This window comes from Cornus florida, unplaced genomic scaffold (assembly GCF_030987335.1).
Source record: "Cornus florida cultivar Cherokee Brave unplaced genomic scaffold, ASM3098733v1 CherokeeBrave_3.0.0_Hap2_Chr06, whole genome shotgun sequence".
NCBI lineage: Eukaryota > Viridiplantae > Streptophyta > Magnoliopsida > Cornales > Cornaceae > Cornus > Cornus florida.
Genome location: NW_026775576.1, coordinates 3421946 through 3448187, shown reverse-complemented (window position 1 = coordinate 3448187; position 26242 = coordinate 3421946).

Genomic DNA, 26242 nt, shown 5'->3' with positions numbered 1-26242 from the left:
AAGATTGAATCTTTGAATGAAATTAACTCAATCAGGATATCTATTATGTCACTTGAACTTTTTAATGTATAAAGATTGAATCTTTGAAAGAAAATGAGAGTTTTGAGTTGAACTTATGCGAGTTTCCTTTGACGTCCCAAAGAGTGTTTTAATGAGTAAAGATTGAATTTTTGTCTGAAAATACCACAATAAAGGTGCCTATTAAGTCACTAGACCATTTTAATGTATACAGATTCAATATTTGAAAGAAAATAAGAGCTTGGAGTTCAACTTATTCGAATTCCTTTTGACGTCACGATGAGTGTTTCAATGAGCAATGATTGAATCTTTGAATGAAATTACTTCAATCAAGGTAACTATTATGTCACAAGACCTTTTTAATGTATACGTATTGCATCTCTGAAAGAAAATGAGAGTTTTGAGTTAAACTTATTCGAGTTGATAATGAAGTCGTGAAAGTGTTTTAATGACTAAATGTTGAATCTTTGAATGAAAATACCTCAACCAAGATGCCAATTATGTTACTGGGCCTTTTTAATGTATAAAGATTGAATCTTTGAAGGAAAATGAGAGTTTCGAGTTTAACTTATTCAAGTTCCCTATGAATTCACGAAAAGGGTTTTAATGACTAAATATTCAATCTACGAATGAAAACACTTCAATCAAGGTACCTGTTATGTCACCAAACCTTTTTATGTTATAAAGATTGAATCTTTGAAAGAAAATGAGAGTTTTGAGCTAAACTAATTCGAGTTCCCTTTGGCGCCCCGAATAATGTTTTAATGAGTAAAAATTGAATCTTTGAATTAAACTACCTCAATCAAGTTTCTTATTACGACACTAGACCATTTTAGTGTATAAACACTAATCGTTGAAAGAAAATAGGAGTTTTGAGTTCAACTTATTTGAGTTCCCTTTGACGTCACGATGAGTATTTCATTGGGTGCAGATTGAATCTTTCAGTGAAATTACCTCAATCAATGTACGTATTGTATCACTAGACCTTTTTAATGTATAAAGAATGAATCTTTGAAAAAAAAATGAGGGGTTTGATTTAACTTACTCGAGTTCCCAACGAAGGTACCTATTATGTCACTTGATCTTTTTAATGTTTAAAGATTGAATCTTTGAAAAAAAAGAAATGAGAGTTTTGAGCTAAACTTATTCGAGTTCCTTTTGACATCCCCAAGAGTGTTTTAAAGAGTAAAGATTGAATCCTAGAATGAAGGTACTTATTATGTCACTAAACCTTTTTAATGTATAAAGATTGAATCATTGAAAAAAATGAGGGTGTTGAGTTTAACTTATTTGAGTTCCCTATGAGGTCGCGAAGAGTGTTTTATCGAGTAAAGTTTGAATCCTTGAATGAAAATAGCTTAATTAAGGTACCTTATATGTCACTAGACATTTTTAAGGTATAAAATAAGAGTTTTGAGTTAAACTTGTTCGAGTTCCCTTTGACGTCACGAAGAGTGTTTTAAAGAGTTAAGATTGAATCTCTGAATGAAAATACCTCAATCAAGGTACCTATCGCGTCACTAGACAATTTTAATGTATAAAGATTAAATCTTTGTAAGAAAACGAGAGTTTTGAGTTAAACTTATTCGAGTTTTGTTTGACGTCGCGAAGAGTGTTTTAAAGTGTAAAAACTAAATCTTTGAATGAAATTACCTTAATCAAGGTTCGTATTACCTCACTAGACCTTTTTAATGTCTAAAGATTGAATATCTGAAAGAAAATGAAAGTTTTGAGTTTAACTTATTCGAGTTCCCTATGAAGTCGCGAAGAGTGTTTTAATGATTAAAGATTGAATCCTTTTGAATGAAAATACCTCAATCAGGGTAACTATTATGTCACTAGACCTTTTTAACGTATAAAGATTGAACCTTGGAAATAAAATGAGAGTTTTGCGTTAAACTTATTCGAGTGCCCTTGGACGTCCCGAAGAATGTTTTAATGAGTAAAGATTGAATCTTTAAATGAAAACACCTCAATCAAGGTACCTATGAAGTCAGTAGACCATTTTAATGTATAAAGATTAAATCTTTGAAATAAAATGAGAGTTTTGAGTTAAACTAATTCGATTTCACTTTGACGTCACAAAGAGTATTTTAATGAGTAAAGATTGAATATCTAAATAAAATTAACTCAATCAGGGTACCTATTATATCACTTGAACTTTTTAATGTATAAAGATTGAATCTTTGAAAGAAAATGAGAGTTTTGAGTTGAACTTATGCGAGTTTCCTTTGACGTCCCAAAGAGTGTTTTAATGAGTAAAGATTGAATTTTTGACTGAAAATACCACAATAAAGGTGCCTATTAAGTCACTAGACCATTTTAATGTATACAGATTCAATATTTGAAAGAAAATAAGAGTTTGGAGTTCAACTTATTCGAATTCCTTTTGACGTCACGATGAGTGTTTCAATGAGCAATGATTGAATCTTTGAATGAAATTACTTCAATCAAGGTAACTATTATGTCACAAGACCTTTTTAATGTATACGTATTGCATCTCTGAAAGAAAATGAGAGTTTTGAGTTAAACTTATTCGAGTTGACAATGAAGTCGTGAAAGTGTTTTAATGACTAAATGTTGAATCTTTGAATGAAAATACCTCAACCAAGATGCCAATTATGTTACTGGGCCATTTTAATGTATAAAGATTGAATCTTTGAAGGAAAATGAGAGTTTCGAGTTTAACTTATTCAAGTTCCCTATGAATTCACGAAAAGGGTTTTAATGACTAAATATTCAATCTACGAATGAAAACACTTCAATCAAGGTACCTGTTATGTCACCAAACCTTTTTATGTTATAAAGATTGAATCTTTGAAAGAAAATGAGGGTTTTGAGCTAAACTAATTTGAGTTCCCTTTGGTGCCCCGTATAATGTTTTAATGAGTAAAAATTGAATCTTTCAATTAAACTACCTCAATCAAGTTTCTTATTACGACACTAGACCATTTTAACGTATAAACACTAATCGTTGAAAGAAAATAGGAGTTTTGAGTTCAACTTATTTGTGTTCCCTTTGACATCACGATGAGTATTTCTTTGGGTGCAGATTGAATCTTTCAGTGAAATTACCTCAATCAATGTACGTATTGTATCACTAGACCTTTTTAATGTATAAAGAATGAATCTTTGAAAAAAAAATGAGGGTTTTGATTTAACTTACTCGAGTTCCCAATGAAGGTACCTATTATGTCACTTGATCTTTTTAATGTTTAAAGATTTAATCTTTGAAAAAAAAGAAATGAGAGTTTTGAGCTAAACTTATTCGAGTTCCTTTTGACATCCCGAAGAGTGTTTTAAAGAGTAAAGATTGAATCCTTGAATGAAGGTACTTATTATGTCACTAAACCATTTTAATGTATAAAGATTGAATCATTAAAAAAAATGAGGGTTTTGAGTTTAATTTATTTGAGTTCCCTATGAGGTCGCGAAGAGTGTTTTATCGAGTAAAGTTTGAATCCTTGAATGAAAATAGCTTAATCAATGTACCTATTATGTCACTAGACATTTTTAAGGTATAAAATAAGAGTTTTGAGTTAAACTTGTTCGAGTTCCCTTTGACGTCACGAAGAGTGTTTTAAGGAGTTAAGATTGAATCTTTGAATGAAAATACCTCAATCAAGGTACGTATCGCGTCACTAGACAATTTTAATGTATAAAGATTAAATCTTTGTAAGAAAACGAGAGTTTTGAGTTAAACTTATTCGAGTTTTGTTTGACGTCGCGAAGAGTGTTTTAAAGTGTAAAAACTAAATCTTTGAATGAAATTACCTCAATCAAGGTTCGTATTACCTCACTAGACCTTTTTAATGTCTAAAGATTGAATATCTGAAAGAAAATGAAAGTTTTGAGTTTAACTTATTCGAGTTCCCTATGAAGTCGCGAAGAGTGTTTTAATGATTAAAGATTGAATCCTTTTGAATGAAAATACCTCAATCAGGGTACCTATTATGTCACTAGACCTTTTTAACGTATAAATATTGAACCTTGGAAATAAAATGAGAGTTTTGAGTTAAACTTATTAGAGTGCCCTTGGACGTCCCGAAGAATGTTTTAATGAGTAAATATTGAATCTTTAAATGAAAACACCTCAATCAAGGTACCTATGAAGTCAGTAGACCATTTTAATGTATAAAGATTAAATCTTTGAAATAAAATGAGTGTTTTGAGTTAAACTAATTCGATTTCACTTTGACGTCACAAAGAGTGTTTTAATGAGTAAAGATTGAATCTTTGAATGAAATTAACTCAATCAGGATTCCTATTGTGTCACTTGAACTTCTTAATGTATAAAGATGGAATCTTTGAAAGAAAATGAGAGTTTTGAGGTTAACTTATGCGAGTTCCCTTTGACGTCCCAAAGAGTGTTTTAATGAGTAAAGATTGAATTTTTGTATGAAAATACCACAATAAAGATACCTATTAAGTCACTAGACCATTTTAATGTATACAGATTCAATATTTGAAAGCAAATAAGAGTTTGGAGTTCAACTTATTCGAATTCCTTTTGACGTCACGATGAGTGTTTCAATGAGTAAGGATTGAATCTTTGAAGGAAATTACTTCAATCAAGGTAACTATTATGTCACAAGATCTTTTTAATGTATAAGTATTGTATCTCTGAAAGAAAATGAGAGTTTTGAGTTAAACTTATTCGAGTTGACAATGAAGTCGTGAAAGTGTTTTAATGACTAAATGTTGAATCTTTGAATGAAAATACCTCAACCAAGATGCCAATTATGTTACTGGGCCTTTTTAATGTATAAAGATTGAATCTTTGAAGGAAAATGAGAGTTTCGAGTTTAACTTATTCAAGTTCCCTATGAATTCACGAAAAGTATTTTAATGACTAAATATTGAATCTACGAATGAAAACACTTCAATCAAGGTACCTGTTATGTCACCAAACCTTTTTATGTTATAAAGATTGAATCTTTGAAAGAAAATGAGAGTTTTGAGCTAAACTTATTCGAGTTCCCTTCGGCGCCCCGAATAATGTTTTAATGAGTAAAAATTAAATCTTTGAATTAAACTACCTCAATCAAGTTTCTTATTACGACACTAGACCATTTTAATGTATAAACACTAATCGTTGAAAGAAAATAGGAGTTTTGAGTTCAACTTATTTGAGTTCCCTTTGACGTCACGATGAGTAATTCATTGGGTGCAGATTGAATCTTTCAGTGAAATTACCTCAATCAATGTACGTAGTGTATCACTAGACCTTTTTAATGTATAAAGAATGAATCGTTGAAAAAAAAAATGAGGGTTTTGATTTAACTTACTCGAGTTCCCAATGAAGGTACCTATCATGTCACTTGATCTTTTAAATGTTTAAAGATTAAATCTTTGAAAAAAAAGAAATGAGAGTTTTGAGCTAAACTTATTCGAGTTCCTTGTGACATCCCGAAGAGTGTTTTAAAGAGTAAAGATTGAATCCTTGAATGAAGGTACTTATTATGTCACTAAACCTTTTTAATGTATAAAGATTGAATCATTGAAAAAAATGAGGGTTTTGAGTTTAACTTATTTGAGTTCCCTATGAGGTCGCGAAGAGTGTTTTATCGAGTAAAGTTTGAATCCTTGAATGAAAATAGCTTAATCAAGGTACCTATTATGTCACTAGACATTTTTAAGGTATAAAATAAGAGTTTTGAGTTAAACTTGTTCGAGTTCCCTTTGACGTCACGAAGAGTGTTTTAAGGAGTGAAGATTGAATCTCTGAATGAAAATACCTCAATCAAGGTACCTATCGTGTCACTAGACAATTTTAATGTATAAAGATTAAATCTTTGTAAGAAAACGAGAGTTTTGAGTTAAACTTATTCGAGTTTTGTTTGACGTCGCGAAGAGTGTTTTAAAGTGTAAAAACTAAATCTTTGATTGAAATTACCTCAATCAAGGTTCGTATTACCCCACTAGACCTTTTTAATGTCTAAAGATTGAATATCTGAAAGAAAATGAAAGTTTTGAGTTTAACTTATTCGAGTTCCTTATGAAGTCGCGAAGAGTGTTTTAATGATTAAAGATTGAATCATTTTGAATGAAAATACCTCAATCAAGGTACCTATTATGTCACTAGACCTTTTTAACGTATAAAGATTGAACCTTGGAAATAAAATGAGAGTTTTGAGTTAAACTTATTCGAGTGCTCTTGGACGTCCCGAAGAATGTTTGAATGAGTAAAGATTGAATCTTTAAATGAAAACACCTCAATCAAGGTACCTATGAAGTCACTAGACCATTTTAATGTATAAAGATTAAATCTTCGAAATAAAATGAGAGTTTTGAGTTAAACTAATTCGATTTCACTTTGACGTCACAAAGAGTGTTTTAATGAGTAAAGATTGAATCTCTGAATAAGATTAACTCAATCAGGGTACCTATTATGTCACTTGAACTTTTTAATGTATAAAGATTGAATCTTTGAAAGAAAATGAGAGTTTTGAGTTGAACTTATGCGAGTTTCCTTTGACGTCCTAAAGAGTGTTTTAATGAGTAAAGATTGAATTTTTGTCTGAAAATACCACAATAAAGGTACCTATTAAGTCACTAGACCATGTTAATGTATACAGATTCAATATTTGAAAGAAAATAAGAGTTTGGAGTTCAACTTATTCGAATTCCTTTTGACGTCACGATGAGTGTTTCAATGAGCAAGGATTGAATCTTTGAATGAAATTACTTCAATCAAGGTAACTATTATGTCACAAGACCTTTTTAATGTATACGTATTGCATCTCTGAAAGAAAATGAGAGTTTTGAGTTAAACTTATTCGAGTTGACAATGAAGTCGTGAAAGTGTTTTAATGACTAAATGTTGAATCTTTGAATGAAAATACCTCAACCAAGATGCCAATTATGTTACTGGGCCTTTTTAATGTATAAAGATTGAATCTTTGAAGGAAAATGAGAGTTTCGAGTTTAACTTATTCAAGTTCCCAATGAATTCACGAAAAGGGTTTTAATGACTAAATATTCAATCTACGAATGAAAACACTTCAATCAAGGTACCTGTTATGTCACCAAACTTTTTTATGTTATAAAGATTGAATCTTTAAAAGAAAATGAGAGTTTTGAGCTAAACTAATTCGAGTTCTCTTTGGCGCCCTGAATAATGTTTTAATGAGTAAAAATTGAAGCTTTGAATTAAACTACCTCAATCAAGTTTCTTATTACGACACTAAACCATTTTAATGTATAAACACTAAACGTTGAAAGAAAATAGGAGTTTTGAGTTCAACTTATTTGAGTTCCCTTTGACGTCACGATGAGTATTTCATTGGGTGCAGATTGAATCTTTCTGTGAAATTACCTCAATCAATGTACGTATTGTATCACTAGACCTTTTTAATGTATAAAGAATGAACCTTTGAAAAAAAAATGAGGGTTTTGATTTAACTTACACGAGTTTGCAATAAAGGTACCCATTATGTCACTTGATCTTTTTAATGTTTAAAGATTGAATCTTTGAAAAAAAAGAAATGAGAGTTTTGAGCTAAACTTATTCGAGTTCCTTTTGACATCCCGAAGAGTGTTTTAAAGAGTAAAGATTGAAATCTTGAATGAAGGTACTTATTATGTCATTAACCTTTTTAATGTATAAAGATTGAATCATTGAAAAAAATGAGGGTTTTGAGTTTAACTTATTTGAGTTCCCTATGAGGTCGCGAAGAGTGTTTTATCGAGTAAAGTTTGAATCCTTGAATGAAAATAGCTTAATCAAGGTACCTATTATGTCACTAGACATTTTTAAGGTATAAAATAAGAGTTTTGAGTTAAACTTGTTCGAGTTCCCTTTGACGTCACGAAGAGTGTTTTAAGGAGTTAAGATTGAATCTTTGAATGAAAATACCTCAATCAAGGTACGTATCGCGTCACTAGACAATTTTAATGTATAAAGATTAAATCTTTGTAAGAAAACGAGAGTTTTGAGTTAAACTTATTCGAGTTTTGTCTGACGTCGCGAAGAGTGTTTTAAAGTGTAAAAACTAAATCTTTGAATGAAATTACCTCAATCAATGTTCGTATTACCTCACTAGACCTTTTCTAATGTCTAAAGATTGAATATCTGAAAGAAAATGAAAGTTTTGAGTTTAACTTATTCGAGTTCCCTATGAAGTCGCGAAGAGTGTTTTAATGATTAAAGATTGAATCCTTTTGAATGAAAATACCTCAATCAGGGTACCTATTATATCACTAGACCTTTTTAACGTATAAAGATTGAACCTTGGAAATAAAAAGAGAGTTTTGAATTAAACTTATTAGAGTGCCCTTGGACGTCCCGAAGAATGTTTTAATGAGTAAAGATTGAATCTTTAAATGAAAACACCTCAATCAAGGTACCTATGAAGTCACTAGACCATTTTAATGTATAAAGATTAAATCTTTGAAATAAAATGAGAGTTTTGAGTTAAACTAATTCGATTTCACTTTGACGTCACACAGAGTGTTTTAATGAGTAAAGATTGAATCTCTAAATAAAATTAACTCAATCAGGGTACCTATTATGTCACTTGAACTTCTTAATGTATAAAGATTGAATCTTTGAAAGGAAATGAGAGTTTTGAGTTGAACTTATGCGAGTTCCCTTTGACGTCCCAAAGAGTGTTTTAATGAGTAAAGATTGAATTTTTGTATGAAAATACCACAATAAGGATACCTGTTAAGTCACTAGACCATTTTAATGTATACAGATTCAATATTTGAAAGAAAATAAGAGTTTGGAGTTCAACTTATTCGTATTCCTTTTGACATCACGATGAGTGTTTCAATGAGTAAGGATTGAATCTTTGAAGGAAATTACTTCAATCAAGGTAACTATTATGTCACAAGATCTTTTTAATGTATAAGTATTGTATCTCTGAAAGAAAATGAGAGTTTTGAGTTAAACTTATTCGAGTTGACAATGAAGTCGTGAAAGTGTTTTAATGACTAAATGTTGAATCTTTGAATGAAAATACCTCAACCAAGATGCCAATTATGTTACTGGGCCTTTTTAATGTATAAAGATTGAATCTTTGAAGAAAAATGAGAGTTTCGAGTTTAACTTATTCAAGTTCCCTATGAATTCACGAAAAGTGTTTTAATGACTAAATATTGAATCTACGAATGAAAACACTTCAATCAAGGTACCTGTTATGTCACCAAACCTTTTTATGTTATAAGGATTGAATCTTTGAAAGAAAATGAGAGTTTTGAGCTAAACTTATTCGAGTTCCCTTCGGCGCCCCGAATAATGTTTTAATGAGTAAAAATTGAATCTTTGAATTAAACTACCTCAATCAAGTTTCTTATTACGACACTAGACCGTTTTAATGTATAAACACTAATCGTTGAAAGAAAATAGGAGTTTTTAGTTCAACTTATTTGAGTTCCCTTTGACGTCACGATGAGTATTTCATTGGGTGCAGATTGAATCTTTCAGTGAAATTACCTCAATCAATGTACGTATTGTATCACTAGAACTTTTTAATGTATAAAGAATGAATCTTTGAAAAAAAAATGAGGGTTTTGATTTAACTTACTCGAGTTCCCAATGAAGGTACCTATTATGTCACTTGATCTTTTAAATGTTTAAAGATTGAATCTTTGAAAAAAAAGAAATGAGAGTTTTGAGCTAATCTTATTCGAGTTCCTTGTGACATCCCGAAGAGTGTTTTAAAGAGTAAAGATTGAATCCTTGAATGAAGGTACTTATTATGTCACTAAACCTTTTTAATGTATAAAGATTGAATCATTGAAAAAAATGAGGGTTTTGAGTTTAACTTATTTGAGTTCCTTATGAGGTCGCGAAGAGTGTTTTATCGAGTAAAGTTTGAATCCTTGAATGAAAATAGCTTAATCAAGGTACCTATTATGTCACTAGACATTTTTAAGGTATAAAATAAGAGTTTTGAGTTAAACTTATTCGAGTTCCCTTTGACGTCACGAAGAGTGTTTTAAGGAGTTAAGATTGAATCTCTGAATGAAAATACCTCAATCAAGGTACCTATCGCGTCACTAGACAATTTTAATGTATAAAGATTAAATCTTTGTAAGAAAACGAGAGTTTTGAGTTAAACTTATTCGAGTTTTGTTTGACGTCGCGAAGAGTGTTTTAAAGTGTAAAAACTAAATCTTTGAATGAAATTACCTCAATCAAGGTTCGTATTACCTCACTAGACCTTTTTAATGTCTAAAGATTGAATATCTGAAAGAAAATGAAAGTTTTGAGTTTAACTTATTCGAGTACCCTATGAAGTCGCGAAGAGTGTTTTAATGATTAAAGCTTGAATCATTTTGAATGAAAATACCTCAATCAGGGTACCTATTATGTCACTAGACCTTTTTAACGTATAAAGATTGAACCTTGGAAATAAAATGAGAGTTTTGAGTTAAACTTATTCGAGTGCCCTTGGACGTCTCGAAGAATGTTTTAATGAGTAAAGATTGAATCTTTAAATGAAAACACCTCAATCAAGGTACCTAGGAAGTCACTAGACCATTTTAATGTTTAAAGATTAAATCTTTGAAATAAAATGAGAGTTTTGATTTAAACTAATTCGATTTCACTTTGACGTCACAAAGAGTGTTTTAATGAGTAAAGATTGAATCTCTGAATAAAATTAACTTAGTCAGGGTACCTATTATGTCACTTGAACTTTTTAATGTATAAAGATTGAATCTTTGAAAGAAAATGAGAGTTTTGAGTTGAACTTATGCGGGTTTCCTTTGATGTCCCAAAGAGTGTTTTAACGAGTAAAGATTGAATTTTTGTCTGAAAATACCACAATAAAGGTACCTATTAAGTCACTAGACCATTTTAATGTATACAGATTCAATATTTGAAAGAAAATAAGAGTTTGGAGTTTAACTTATTCAAATTCCTTTTGACGTCACGATGAGTGTTTCAATGAGCAATGATTGAAACTTTGAATGAAATTACTTCAATCAAGGTAACTATTATGTCACAAGACCTTTTTAATGTATACATATTGCATCTCTGAAAGAAAATGAGAGTTTTGAGTTAAACTTATTCGAGTTGACAATGAAGTCGTGAAAGTGTTTTAATGACTAAATGTTGAATCTTTGAATGAAAATACCTCAACCAAGATGCCAATTATGTTACTGGGCCTTTTTAATGTATAAAGATTGAATCTTTGAAGGAAAATGAGAGTTTCGAGTTTAACTTATTCAAGTTCCCTATGAATTCACGAAAAGGGTTTTAATGACTAAATATTCAATCTACGAATGAAAACACTTCAATCAAGGTACCTGTTATGTCACCAAACCTTTTTATGTTATAAGGATTGAATCTTTGAAAGAAAATGAGAGTTTTAAGCTAAACTAATTCGAGTTCCCTTTGGCGCCCCGAATAATGTTTTAATGAGTAAAAATTGAATCTTTGAATTAAACTACCTCAATCAAGTTTCTTTTTACGACACTAGACCATTTTAATGTATAAACACTAATCGTTGAAAGAAAATAGGAGTTTTGAGTTTAACTTATTTGAGTTCCTTTTGACATCACGATGAGTATTTCATGGGTGCAGATTGAATCTTTCAGTGAAATTACCTCAATTAATGTACGTATTGTATCACTAGACCTTTTTAATGTATAAAGAATGAATCTTTGAAAAAAAAATGAGGGTTTTGATTTAACTTACTCGAGTTCCCAATGAAGGTACCTATTATGTCACTTGATCTTTTTAATGTTTAAAGATTGAATCTTTGAAAAAAAAGAAATGAGAGTTTTGAGCTAAACTTATTCGAGTTCCTTTTGACATCCCGAAGAGTGTTTTAAAGAGTAAAGATTGAATCCGTGAATGAAGGTACTTATTATGTCACTAAACCTTTTTAATGTATAAAGATTGAATCATTGAAAAAAATGAGGGTTTTGAGTTTAACTTATTTGAGTTCCCTATGAGGTCGCGAAGAGTGTTTTATCGAGTAAAGTTTGAATCCTTGAATGAAAATAGCTTAATCAAGGTACCTATTATGTCACTAGACATTTTTAAGTTATAAAATAAGAGTTTTGAGTTAAACTTGTTCGAGTTCCCTTTGACGTCACGAAGAGTGTTTTAAGGAGTTAAGATTGAATCTTTGAATGAAAATACCTCAATCAAGGTACGTATCACGTCACTAGACAATTTTAATGTATAAAGATTAAATCTTTGTAAGAAAACGAGAGTTTTGAGTTAAACTTATTCGAGTTTTGTTTGACGTCGCGAAGAGTTTTTTAAAGTGTAAAAACTAAATCTTTTAATGAAATTACCTCAATCAAGGTTCGTATTACCTCACTAGACCTTTTTAATGTCTAAAGATTGAATATCTGAAAGAAAATGAAAGTTTTGAGTTTAACTTATTCGAGTTCCCTATGAAGTCGCGAAGAGTGTTTTAATGATTAAAGAACGAATCCTTTTGAATGAAAATGCCTCAATCGGGGTACCTATTATGTCACAAGACCTTTTTAACGTATAAAGATTGAACCTTGGAAATAAAATGAGAGTTTTGAGCTAAACTTATTAGAGTGCCCTTGGACGTCCCGAAGAATGTTTTAATGAGTAAAGATTGAATCTTTAAATGAAAACACCTCAATCAAGGTACCGTTGAAGTCACTAGACCATTTTAATGTATAAAGATTAAATCTTTGAAATAAAATGAGTGTTTTGAGTTAAACTAATTCGATTTCACTTTGACGTCACAAAGAGTGTTTTAATGAGTAAAGATTGAATCTTCGAATGAAATTAACTCAATCAGGATACCTATTATGTCACTTGAACTTCCTAATGTATAAAGATTGAATCTTTGAAAGGAAATGAGAGTTTTGAGTTGAACTTATGCGAGTTCCCTTTGACGTCCCAAAGAGTGTTTTAATGAGTAAATATTGAATTTTCGTATGAAAATACCACAATAAAGATACCTATTAAGTCACTAGACCATTTTAATGTATACAGATTCAATATTTGAAAGAAAATAAGAGTTTGGAGTTTAACTTATTCGAATTCCTTTTGACGTCACGATGAGTGTTTCAATGAGTAAGGATTGAATCTTTGAAGGAAATTACTTCAATCAAGGTAACTATTATGTCACAAGATCTCTTTAATGTATAAGTATTGTATCTCTGAAAGAAAATGAGAGTTTTGAGTTAAACTTATTCGAGTTGACAATGAAGTCGTGAAAGTGTTTTAATGACTAAATGTTGAATCTTTGAATGAAAATACCTCAACCAAGATGCCAATTATGTTACTGGGCCTTTTTAATGTATAAAGATTGAATCTTTGAAGGAAAATGAGAGTTTCGAGTTTAACTTATTCAAGTTCCCTATGAATTCACGAAAAGTGTTTTAATGACTAAATATTGAATCTACGAATGAAAGCACTTCAATCAAGGTACCTGTTATGTCACCAAACCTTTTTATGTTATAAAGATTGAATCTTTGAAAGAAAATGAGAGTTTTGAGCTAAACTAATTCGAGTTCCCTTCGGCGCCCCGAATAATGTTTTAATGAGTAAAAATTGAATCTTTGAATTAAACTACCTCAATCAAGTTTCTTATTACGACACTAGACCATTTTAATGTATAAACACTAATCGTTGAAAGAAAATAGGAGTTTTGAGTTCAACTTATTTGAGTTCCCTTTGACGTCACGATGAGTATTTTATTGGGTGCAGATTCAATCTTTCAGTGAAATTACCTCAATCAATGTACGTATTGTATCACTAGACCTTTTTAATGTATAAAGAATGAATCTTTGAAAAAAAAATGAGGGTTTTGATTTAACTTACTCGAGTTCCCAATGAAGGTACCTATTACGTCACTTGAACTTTTTAATATTTAAAGATTGAATCTTTGAAAAAAAAGAAATGAGAGTTTTGAGCTAAACTTATTCGAGTTCCTTGTGACATCCCGAAGAGTGTTTTAAAGAGTAAAGATTGAATCCTTGAATGAAGGTACTTATTATGTCACTAAACCTTTTTAATGTATAAAGATTGAATCACTGAAAAAAATGAGGGTTTTGAGTTTAACTTATTTGAGTTCCCTATGAGGTCGCGAAGAGTGTTTTATCGAGTAAAGTTTGAATACTTGAATGAAAATAGCTTAATCAAGGTACCTATTATGTCACTAGACATTTTTAAGGTATAAAATAAGAGTTTTGAGTTAAACTTGTTCGAGTTCCCATTGACGTCACAAAGAGTGTTTTAAGGAGTTAAGATTGAATCTCTGAATGAAAATACCTCAATCAAGGTACCTATCGCGTCACTAGACAATTTTAATGTATAAAGATTAAATCTTTGTAAGAAAACGAGAGTTTTGAGTTAAACTTATTCGAGTTTTGTTTGACGTCGCGAAGAGTGTTTTAAAGTGTAAAAACTAAATCTTTGAATGAAATTACCTCAATCAAGGTTCGTATTACCTCACTAGACCTTTTTAATGTCTAAAGATTGAATAACTAAAAGAAAATGAAAGTTTTGAGTTTAACTTATTCGAGTTCCCTATGAAGTCGCGAAGAGTGTTTTAATAATTAAAGATTGAATCCTTTTGAATGAAAATACCTCAATCAGGGTACCTATTATGTCACTAGGCCTTTTTAACGTATAAAGATTGAACCTTGGAAATAAAATGAGAGTTTTGAGTTAAACTTATTCGAGTGCCCTTGGACGTCCCGAAGAATGTTTTAATGAGTAAAGATTGAATCTTTAAATGAAAACACCTCAATCAAGGTACCTATGAAGTCACTAGACCATTTTAATATATAAAGATTAAATCTTTGAAATAAAATGAGAGTTTTGAGTTAAACTAATTCGATTTCACTTTGACGTCACAAAGAGTGTTTTAATAAGTAAAGATTGAATCTCTGAATAAAATTAACTTAATCAGGGTACCTATTATGTCACTTGAACTTTTTAATGTATAAAGATTGAATCTTTGAAAGAAAATGAGAGTTTTGAGTTGAACTTATGCGAGTTTCCTTTGACGTCCTAAAGAGTGTTTTAATGAGTAAAGATTGAATTTTTATCTGAAAATACCACAATAAAGGTACCTATTAAGTCACTAGACCATGTTAATGTATATAGATTCAATATTTGAAAGAAAATAAGAGTTTGGAGTTCAACTAATTCGAATTCCTTTTGACGTCACGATGAGTGTTTCAATGAGCAATGATTGAATCTTTGAATGAAATTACTTCAATCAAGGTAACTATTATGTCACAAGACCTTTTTAATGTATACGTATTGCATCTCTGAAAGAAAATGAGAGTTTTGAGTTAAACTTATTCGAGTTGACAATGAAGTCGTGAAAGTGTTTTAATGACTAAATGTTGAATCTTTGACTGAAAATACCTCAACCAAGAGGCCAATTATGTTACTGGGCCTTTTTAATGTATAAAGATTGAATCTTTGAAGGAAAATGAGAGTTTCGAGTTTAACTTATTCAATTTCCCTATGAATTCACGAAATGGGTTTTAATGACTAAATATTCAATCTACGAATGAAAACACTTCAATCAAGGTACCTGTTATGTCACCAAACCTTTTTATGTTATAAAGATTGAATCTTTGAAAGAAAATGAGAGTTTTGTGCTAAACTAATTCGAGTTCCCTTTGGCGCCCCGAATAATGTTTTAATGAGTAAAAATTGAATCTTTGAATTAAACTACCTCAATCAAGTTTCTTATTACGACACTAGACCATTTTAATGTATAAACACTAATCGTTGAAAGAAAATAGGAGTTTTGAGTTCAACTTATTTGAGTTCTTTTGACGTCACGATGAGTATTTCATTGGGTGCAGATTGAATCTTTCAGTGAAATTACCTCAATCAATGTACGTATTGTATCACTAGACCTTTTTAATGTATAAAGAATGAATCTTTGAAAAAAAAATGAGGGTTTTGATTTAACTTACTCGAGTTCCCAATGAAGGTACCTATTATATCACTTGATCTTTTTATTGTTTAAAGATTGAATCTTTGAAAAAAAAGAAATGAGAGTTTTGAGCTAAACTTATTCGAGTTCCTTTTGACATCCCGAAGAGTGTTTTAAAGAGTAAAGATTGAATCTGTGAATGAAGGTACTTATTATGTCACTAAACCTTTTTAATGTATAAAGATTGAATCATTGAAAAAAATGAGGGTTTTGAGTTTAACTTATTTGAGTTCCCTATGAGGTCGCGAAGAGTGTTTTATCGAGTAAAGTTTGAATCCTTGAATGAAAATAGCTTAATCAAGGTACCTATTATGTCACTAGACATTTTGAAGGTATAAAATAAGAGTTTTGAGTTAAACTTGTTCGAGTTCCCTTTGACGTCACGAGGAGTGTTTTAAGGAGTTAAGATTGAATCTTTGAATGAAAATTCCTCAATCAAGGTACGCATCGCGTCACTAGACAATTTTAATGTATAAAGATTAAATCTTTGTAAGAAAACGAGAGTTTTGAGTTAAACTTATTCGAGTTTTGTTTGACGTCGCGAAGAGTGTTTTAAAGTGTAAAAACTAAATCTTTGAATGAAATTACCTCAATCAAGGTTTATATTACCTCACTAGACCTTTTTAATGTCTAAAGATTGAATATCTGAAAGAAAATGAAAGTTTTGAGTTTAATTTATTCGAGTTCCCTATGAAGTCGCGAAGAGTGTTTTAATGATTAAAGAACGAATCCTTTTGAATGAAAATACCTGAATCGGGGTACCTATTATGTCACAAGACCTTTTTAACGTATAAAGATTGAACCTTGGAAATAAAATGAGAGTTTTGAGTTAAACTTATTAGAGTGCCCTTGGACGTCCCGAAGAATGTTTTAATGAGTAAAGATTGAATCTTTAAATGAAAACACCTCAATCAAAGTACCTTTGAAGTCACTAGACCATTTTAATGTATAAAGATTAAATCTTTGAAATAAAATGAGTGTTTTGAGTTAAACTAATTCGATTTCACTTTGACGTCACAAAGAGTGTTTTAATGAGTAAAGATTGAATCTTTGAATGAAATTAACTCAATCAGGATACCTATTATGTCACTTGAACTTCCTAATGTATAAAGATTGAATCTTTGAAAGGAAATGAGAGTTTTGAGTTGAACTTATGCGAGTTCCCTTTGACGTCCCAAAGAGTGTTTTAATGAGTAAATATTGAATTTTCGTATGAAAATACCACAATAAAGATACCTATTAAGTCACTAGACCATTTTAATTTATACAGATTCAATATTTGAAAGAAAATAAGAGTTTGGAGTTTAACTTATTCGAATTCCTTTTGACGTCACGATGTGTGTTTCAATGAGCAGGGATTGAATCTTTGAATGAAATTACCTCAATTAAGGTAACTATTATGTTACAAGACCTTTTTAATGTATAAGTATTGTATTTCTGAAAGAAAATGAGAGTTTTGTGTTAAATTTATTCGATTTGACAATGAAGTCGTGAAAGTGTTTTAATGACTAAATGTTGAATCTTTAAATGAAAATACCTCAACCAAGATGCCAATTATGTTACTGGGCCTTTTTAATGTATAAAGATTGAATCTTTGAAGGAAAATGAGAGTTTCGAGTTTAACTTATTCAAGTTCCCTATGAATTCACGAAAAGTGTTTAATTGACTAAATATTCAATCTACGAATGAAAACACTTCAATCAAGGTACCTGTTATGTCACCAAACCTTTTTATGTTATAAAGATTGAATCTTTGAAAGAAAATGAGAGTTTTGAGCTAAACTTATTCGAGTTCCCTTCGGCGCCCCGAATATTGTTTTAAAGAGTAAAAATTGAATCTTTGAATTAAACTACCTCAATCAAGTTTCTTATTACGACACTAGACCATTTTAATGTATAAACACTAATCGTTGAAAGAAAATAGGAGTTTTGAGTTCAACTTATTTGAGTTCCCTTTGACGTCACGATGAGTATTTCATTGGGTGCAGATTGAATCTTTCAGTGAAATTACCTCAATCAATGTACGTATTGTATCACTAGACCTTTTTAATGTATAAAGAATGAATCTTTGAAAAAAAAATGAGGGTTTTGATTTAACTTACTCGAGTTCCCAATGAAGGTACCTATTATGTCGTTTGATCTTTTTAATGTTTAAAGATTGAATCTTTGAAAAAAAAGAAATGAGAGTTTTGAGCTAAACTTATTCGAGTTTCTTTTGACATCTCGAAGAGTGTTTTAAAGAGTAAAGATTGAATCCTTGAATGAAGGTACTTATTATGTCACTAAACCTTTTTAATGTATAAAGATTGAATCATTGAAAAAAATGAGGGTTTTGAGTTTAACTTATTTGAGTTCCCTATGAGGTCGCGAAGAGTGTTTTATCGAATAAAGTTTGAATCCTTGAATGAAAATAGCTTAATCAAGGTACCTATTATGTCACTAGACATTTTTAAGGTATAAAATAAGAGTTTTGAGTTAAACTTGTTCGAGTTCCCGTTGACGTCAAAAAGAGTGTTTTAAGGAGTTAAGATTGAATCTCTGAATGAAAATACCTCAATCAAGGTACCTATCGCGTCACTAGACAATTTTAATGTATAAAGATTAAATCTTTGTAAGAAAACGAGAGTTTTGAGTTAAACTTATTCGAGTTTTGTTTGACGTCGCGAAGAGTGTTTTAAAGTGTAAAAACTAAATCTTTGAATGAAATTACCTCAATCAAGGTTCGTATTACCTCACTAGACCTTTTTATGTCGAAAGATTGAATATCTAAAAGAAAATGAAAGTTTTGAGTTTAACTTATTCGAGTTCCCTATGAAGTCGCGAAGAGTGTTTTAATGATTAAAGATTGAATCCTTTTGAATGAAAATACCTCAATCAGGGTACCTATTATGTCACTAGACCTTTTTAACGTATAAAGATTGAACCTTGGAAATAAAATGAGAGTTTTGAGTTAAACTTATTCGAGTGCCCTTGGACGTCCCGAAGAATGTTTTAATGAGTAAAGATTGAATCTTTAAATGAAAACACCTCAATTAAGGTACCTATGAAGTCACTAGACCATTTTAATGTATAAAGATTAAATCTTTGAAATAAAATGAGAGTTTTGAGTTAAACTAATTCGATTTCATTTTGACGTCACAAAGAGTGTTTTAATGAGTAAAGATTGAATCTCTGAATAAAATTAACTCAATCAGGGTCCCTGTTATGTCACTTGAACTTTTTAATGTATAAAGATTGAATCTTTGAAAGAAAATGAGAGTTTTGAGTTGAACTTATGCGAGTTCCCTTTGACGTCCCAAAGAGTGTTTTAATGAGTAAAGATTGAATTTTTGTATGAAAATACCACAATAAAGGTACCTATTAAGTCACTAGACCATTTTAATGTTTACAGATTCAATATTTGAAAGAAAATAAGAGTTTAGAGTTCAACTTATTCGATTTCCTTTTGACGTCACGAAGAGTGTTTCAATGAGCAATGATTGAATCTTTGAATGAAATTACTTCAATCAAGGTAACTATTATGTCACAAGACCTTTTTAATGTATAAGTATTGTATCTCTGAAAAAAAAATGAGAGTTTTGAGTTAAACTTCTTCGATTTGACAATGAAGTCGTGAAAGTGTTTTAATGACTAAATGTTGAATCTTTGAATTAAAATACCTCAACCAAGATGCCAATTATGTTACTGGGCCTTTTTAATGTATAAAGATTGAATCTTTGAAGGAAAATAAGAGTTTCGAGTTTAACTTATTCAAGTTCCCTATGAATTCATGAAAAGTGTTTTAATGACTATATATTCAATCTACGAATGAAAACACTTCAATCAAGGTACCTGTTATGTCACCAAACCTTTTTATGTTATAAAGATTGAATCTTTCAAAGAAAATTAGAGTTTTGAGCTAAACTTATTCGAGTTCCCTTTGGCGCCCCGAATAATGTTTTAATGAGTAAAAATTGGATCTTTGAATTAAATTACCTCAATCAAGTATCCTATTACGACACTAGACCATTTTAATGTATAAACACTAATCGTTGAAAAAACATCGGAGTTTTGAGTTCAACTTATTTGAGTCCCCTTTGACGTCACGATGAGTGTTTCATTGAGTTTAGATTGAATCTTTCAGTGAAATTACCCCCAATCAATGTGCGTATTGTATCACTAGACCTTTTTAATGTATAAAGAATAAATCTTTGAAAAAAAAAATGATGCTTTTGATTTAACTTACTCGAGTTCCCAATGAAGGTGCTTATTATGTCACTTGATCTTTTTAATGTTTAAAGATTGAATTATTGAAAAAAAAAAAGAAATGAGTGTTTTGAGCTAAACTTATTCGAGTTCCTTTTGACATCCCGAAGAGTGTTTTAAAGAGTAAAGATTGAATCCTTGAATGAAGGTACTTATTATGTCACTAAACCTTTTTAATGTATAAAGATTGAGTCATTGAAAAAAAATGAGGGTTTTGAGTTTAACTTATTTGAGTTCCCTATTAGATCATGAAGAGTGTTTTATCGAGTAAAGTTTGAATCCTTGAATGAAAATAGCTTAATCAAGGTACCTATTATGTCACTAGACATTTTTAAGGTATAAAATAAGAGTTTTGAGTTAAACTTGTTCGAGTTTCCTTTGACGTCACGAAGAGTGTTTTAAGGAGTTAAGATTGAATCTTTGAATGAAAATACCTCAATCAAGGTACCTATCATGTCACTAGACCATATTAATGTATAAAGATTAAATCTTTGTAAGAAAACGAGAGTTTTGAGTTAAACTTATTCGAGTTTTGTTTGACGTCGCGAAGAGTGTTTTAAAGTGTAAAAACTAAATCTTTGAATGAAATTACCTCAATTAAGGTTCGTATTCCCTCAGTAGACCTTTTAATGTCTAAAGATTGAATATCTGAAAGAAAATGAAAGTTTTGAGTTTAACTTATTCGAATTTCCTATAAAGTCGCGAAGAGTGTTTTAAAGATTAAAGATTGAATCCTTTTGAATGAAAATACCTCAATCAGGGTACCTATTATGTCACTAGACCTTTTCAACATATAAAGATTGAACCTTGGAAAGAAAATGAGAATTTTGAGGTAAACTTATTCCAGTGCCCTTGGATGTCCCGAAGAATGTTTTAATGAGTAATGATTGAATCTTTAAATGAAAACACCTCAATCAAGGTACTTATGATGTCACTAGACCATTTTAATGCATAAAGATTAAATCTTTGAAATAAAATGAGAGTTTTGAGTTAAACTAATTCGATTTCACTTTGACGTCACGAAGAGTGTTTTAATGAGTAAAGATTGAATCTTCGAATGAAATTAACTCAATCAGGGTACCTATTATGTCACTTGAACTTTTTAATGTATAAAGATTGAATCTTTTAAAGAAAATGAAAGTTTTGAGTTAAACTTGTGCGAGTTCCTTTTGACGTCATTAGACCATTTTAATGTATAAACACTAATCGTTGAAAGAAAATAGGAGTTTTGAGTTCAACTTATTTGAGTTCCCTTTGACGTCACGATGAGTGTTTCATTGAGTGCAGATTGAATCTTTCAGTGAAATAACCTCAATCAATGTACGTATTGTATCACTAGACCTTTTTAATGTATAAAGAATGAATCTTTGAAAAAAAAAATGAGGGTTTTGATTTAACTTACTCAAGTTCCCAATGAAGATACCTATTATGTCACTTGATCTTGTTAATGTTTAAAAATTGAATCTTTGAAAAAAAAGAAATGAGACTTTTGAGCTAAACTTATTCGAGTTCCTTTTGACATCCCGAAGAGTGCTTTAAAGAGTAAAGATTGAATCCTTGAATGAAGGTACTTATTATGTCACTAAACCTTTTTAATGTATAAAGATTGAATCATTGAAAAAAATGAGGGTTTTGAGTTTAACTTATTTGAGTTCCCTATGAGGTCGCGAAGAATGTACAAAGAGTTTTGAGTTAAACTTGTTTGAGTTCCCTTTGACGACACGAAGAGTGTTTTAAGGAGTTAAGATTGAATCTTTAAATGAAAATACCTCAATCAAGGTACCTATCATGTCACTAGACCATTTTAATGTATAAAGATTAAATCTTTGTAAGAAAACGAGAGTTTTGAATTAAACTTATTCGAGTTTTGTTTGACGTCGCGAAGAGTGTTTTAAAGTGTAAAAACTAAATCTTTGAATGAAATTACATCAATCAAGGTTTGTATTACCTCAGTAGACCTTTTTAATGTCTAAAGATTAAATATCTGAAAGAAAATGAAAGTTTTGAGTTTAACTTATTCGAGTTCCCTATGAAGTCGCGAAGAGTGTTTTAATGATTAAAATTTGAATCCTTTTGAATGAAAATACCTCAATCAGGGTACCTATTATGTCACTAGACCTTTTTAACGTATAAAGATTGAACCTTTGAAATAAAATGAGAGTTTTGAGTTAAACTTATTCGGGTGCCCTTGGACGTTCCGAAGAATGTTTTAATGAGTAAAGATTGAATCTTTAAATGAAAACACCTCAATCAAGGGACCTATGAAGTCACTAGACCATTTTAATGTATAAAGATTAAATCTTTGAAATAAAATGAGAGTTTTGAGTTAAACTAATTCGATTTCACTTTGACGTCACAAAGAGTGTTTTAATGAGTAAAGATTGAATCTTTGAATGAAATTAACTCAATCAGGGTACCTATTATATCACCTGAACTTTTTAATGTATAAAGATTGAATCTTTGAAAGAAAATGAAAGTTTTGAGTTGAATTTATGCGAGTTCCTTTTGGCGTCCCAAAGAGTGTTTTAATGAGTAAAGAGTGAATTTTTGTTTAAAAATACCACGATCAAGGTACCTATTAAGTCACTAGACCTTTTTAATGTATAAGTATTTTATCTCTGGAAGAAAATGTGAGTTTTGAGTTAAACTTATTCGAGTTGACAATAAAGTCGTGAAAGTGTTTTAATGACTAAATATTGAATCTTTGAATGAAAATACCTCAACCAAGATGCCAATTATGTTACTGGGCCTTTTTAATGTATAAAGATTGAATCTTTGAAGGAAAATGAGAGTTTCGAGTTTAACTTATTCAAGTTCCCTATTAATTCACGAAAAGTATTTTAATGACTAAATATTCAATCTACGAATGAAAACACTTCAATCAAGGTACCCGTTATGTCACTAAACCTTTTTATATTATAAAGATTGAATCTTTGAAAGAAAATGAGAGTTTTGAGCTAAACTTATTCGAGTTCCCTTTGACGCCCCGAATAATGTTTTAATGAGTAAAAATTGAATCTTTGAATTAAACTACCTCAATCAAGTTTCCTATTACGACACTAGACCATTTTAATGTATAAACACTAATCGTTGAAAGAAAATACGAGTTTTGAGTTCAACTTATTTGAGTTCCCTTTAACGTCACGATGAGTGTTTCATTGAGTTTAGATTAAATCTTTCAGTGAAATTACCTCAATCAATGTACGTATTTTATCACTAGACCTTTTTAATGTATAAAGAATAAATCTTTGAAAAAAAAAATGAGGGTTTTGATTTAACTTACTCGAGTTCCCAATGAAGGTACCTATTATGTCACTTGATCTTTTTAATGTTTAATGATTGAATCTTTGAAAAAAAAGAAATGAGAGTTTTGAGCTAAACTTATTCGAGTTCCTTTTGACATCCCGAAGAGTGTTTTAAAGAGTAAAGATTGAATCCTTGAGTGAAGGTACCTATTAAGTCACTAGACCATTTTAACGTATACAGATTCAATATTTGAAAGAAAATAAGAGTTTGGAGTTCAACTTATTTGAATTCCGTTTGACGTCATAATGAGTTTTTCAATGAGCAAGGATTGAATCTTCGAAAGAAATTACTTCAATCAAGGTAACTAATATGTCACTAGACCTTTTTAATGTATAAGTATTGTATCTCTGAAAGAAAATGAGGGTTTTGAGTTAAACTTATTCGAGTTGACAATAAAGTCGTGAAAGTGTTTTAATGACTAAATATTGAATCTTTGAATGAAAATACCTCAACCAAAATGCCAATTATGTTACTGGGCCTTTTTAATGTATAAAGATTGAATCTTTAAAGGAAAATGAGAGTTTCGAGTTTAACTTATTCAAGTTCCCTATGAATTCACGAAATGTGTTTTAATGACTAAATATTGAATCTACGAATGAAAACACTTCAATCAAGGTACCTGTTATGCCACTAAAACTTTTTATGTTATAAAGATTGAATCTTTGAAAGAAAATGAGAGTTTTGAGCTAAACTTATTCGAGTTCCCTTTGACGCCCCTAATAATGTTTTAATGAGTAAAAATTGAATCTTTGAATTAAACTACCTCAATCAAGTTTCCTACTACGACACTAGACCATTTTAATGTATAAAAACTAATCGTTGAAAAAAAATAGGAGTTTTGAGTTCAACTTATTTGAGTTCCCTTTGACGTCACGATGAGTGTTTCATTGAGTGTAGATTGAATCTTTCAGTGAAATTACCTCAATCAATGTACGTATTGTATCACTAAACCTTTTTAATGTATAAAGAATGAATCTTTGAAAAAAAAAAAATGAGGGTTTTGATTTAACTTACTCGATTTCCCAATGAAGGTACCTATTATGTCACTTAATCTTTTTAATGTTTAAAGATTGAATCTTTGAAAAAAAAAGAAATGAGCGTGTTGAGCTAAACTTATTCGAGTTCCTTTTGATATCCCGAAGAGTGTTTTAAAGAGTAAAAATTGAATCCTTTAATGAAGGTACTTATTATGTCACTAAACCTTTTTAATGTATAAAGATTAAATCATTGAAAAAAATGGGGGTTTTGAGTTTAACTTATTTGAGTTCCCTATGAGGTCGCGAAGAGTGTTTTATCGAGTAAAGTTTGAATCCTTGAATGAAAATAGCTCAATCAAGGTACCTATTATGTCACTAGACATTTTTAAGGTATAAAATAATTGTTTTGAGTTAAACTTATTCGAGTTCCCTTTGACATCACGAAGGGTGTTTTAAGGAGTTAAGATTGAATCTTTGAATGAAAATACCTCAATCAAGGTACCTATCATGTCACTAGACCATTTTAAGGTATAAAGATTAAATCTTTGTAAGAAAACCAGAGTTTTGAGTTAAACTTATTCGTGTTTTATTTGACGTCGCGAAGAGTGTTTTATGATTGAATCTTTGAATGAAATTACTTCAATTAAGGTTCGTAATACCTCACTAGACCTTTTTAATGTCTAAAGATTGAATATCTGAAAGAAAATGAAAGTTTTGAGTTTAACTTATTCGAGTTCCCTATGAAGTCGCGAAGAGTGTTTAAATGATTAAATATTGAATCCTTTTGAATGAAAATACCTCAATCAGGGTACCTATTATGTCACTAGACCTTTTTAACGTATAAAGATTGAACCTTGGAAAGAAAATGAGAGTTTTGAGTTAAACTTATTCGAGTGCCCTTGGACTTCCCGAAGAATGTTTTAATGAGTAAAGATTGAATCTTTAAATGAAAATACCTCAATCAAGGTACCTATGAAGTCACTAGACCATTTTAATGTATAAAGATTAAATCTTTGAAATAAAATGAGAGTTTTGAGTTAAACTAATACGATTTCACTTTGACGTCACGAAGAGTGTTTTAATGAGTAAAGATTGAATCTTTGAAAGAAATTAACTCAATCAGGGTACCTATTATGTCACTTTAAGTTTTTAATGTATAAAGATTGAATCTTTTAAAGAAATGAGAGTTTTGAGTTGAACTTATTCGAGTTCCCTTTGACGTCCCAAAGAGTGTTTTAATGAGTAAAGAATGAATTTTTGTATGAAAATACCACAATCAAGGTACCTATTAAGTCACTAGACCATTTTAATGTATACAGATTCAATATTTGAAAGAAAATAAGAGTTTGGAGTTCAACTTATTCGAATTCCGTTTGATGTCACGTTGAGTGTTTCAATGAGCAATGATTGAATCTTTGAATGAAATTACTTCAATCAAGGTAACTATTATGTCACTAGACCTTTTTAATGTATAAGTATTGTATCTCTGAAAGAAAATGAGAGTTTTGAGTTAAGTTATTCAAGTTGACAATAAAGTCGTGAAAGTGTTTTAATGACTAAATATTGAATCTTTGAATGAAAATACCTCAACCAAGTTGGGAATTATTTTACTGGGCCTTTTTAATGTATAAAGATTGAATCTTTGAAGAAAATTGAGAGTTTCGAGTTTAACTTATTCAAGTTCCCTATGAATTCACGACAAGTGTTTTAATGACTAAATATTGAACCTACGAATGAAAACACTTCAATCAAGGTACCCGTTATGTCACTAAACCTTTTTATGTTA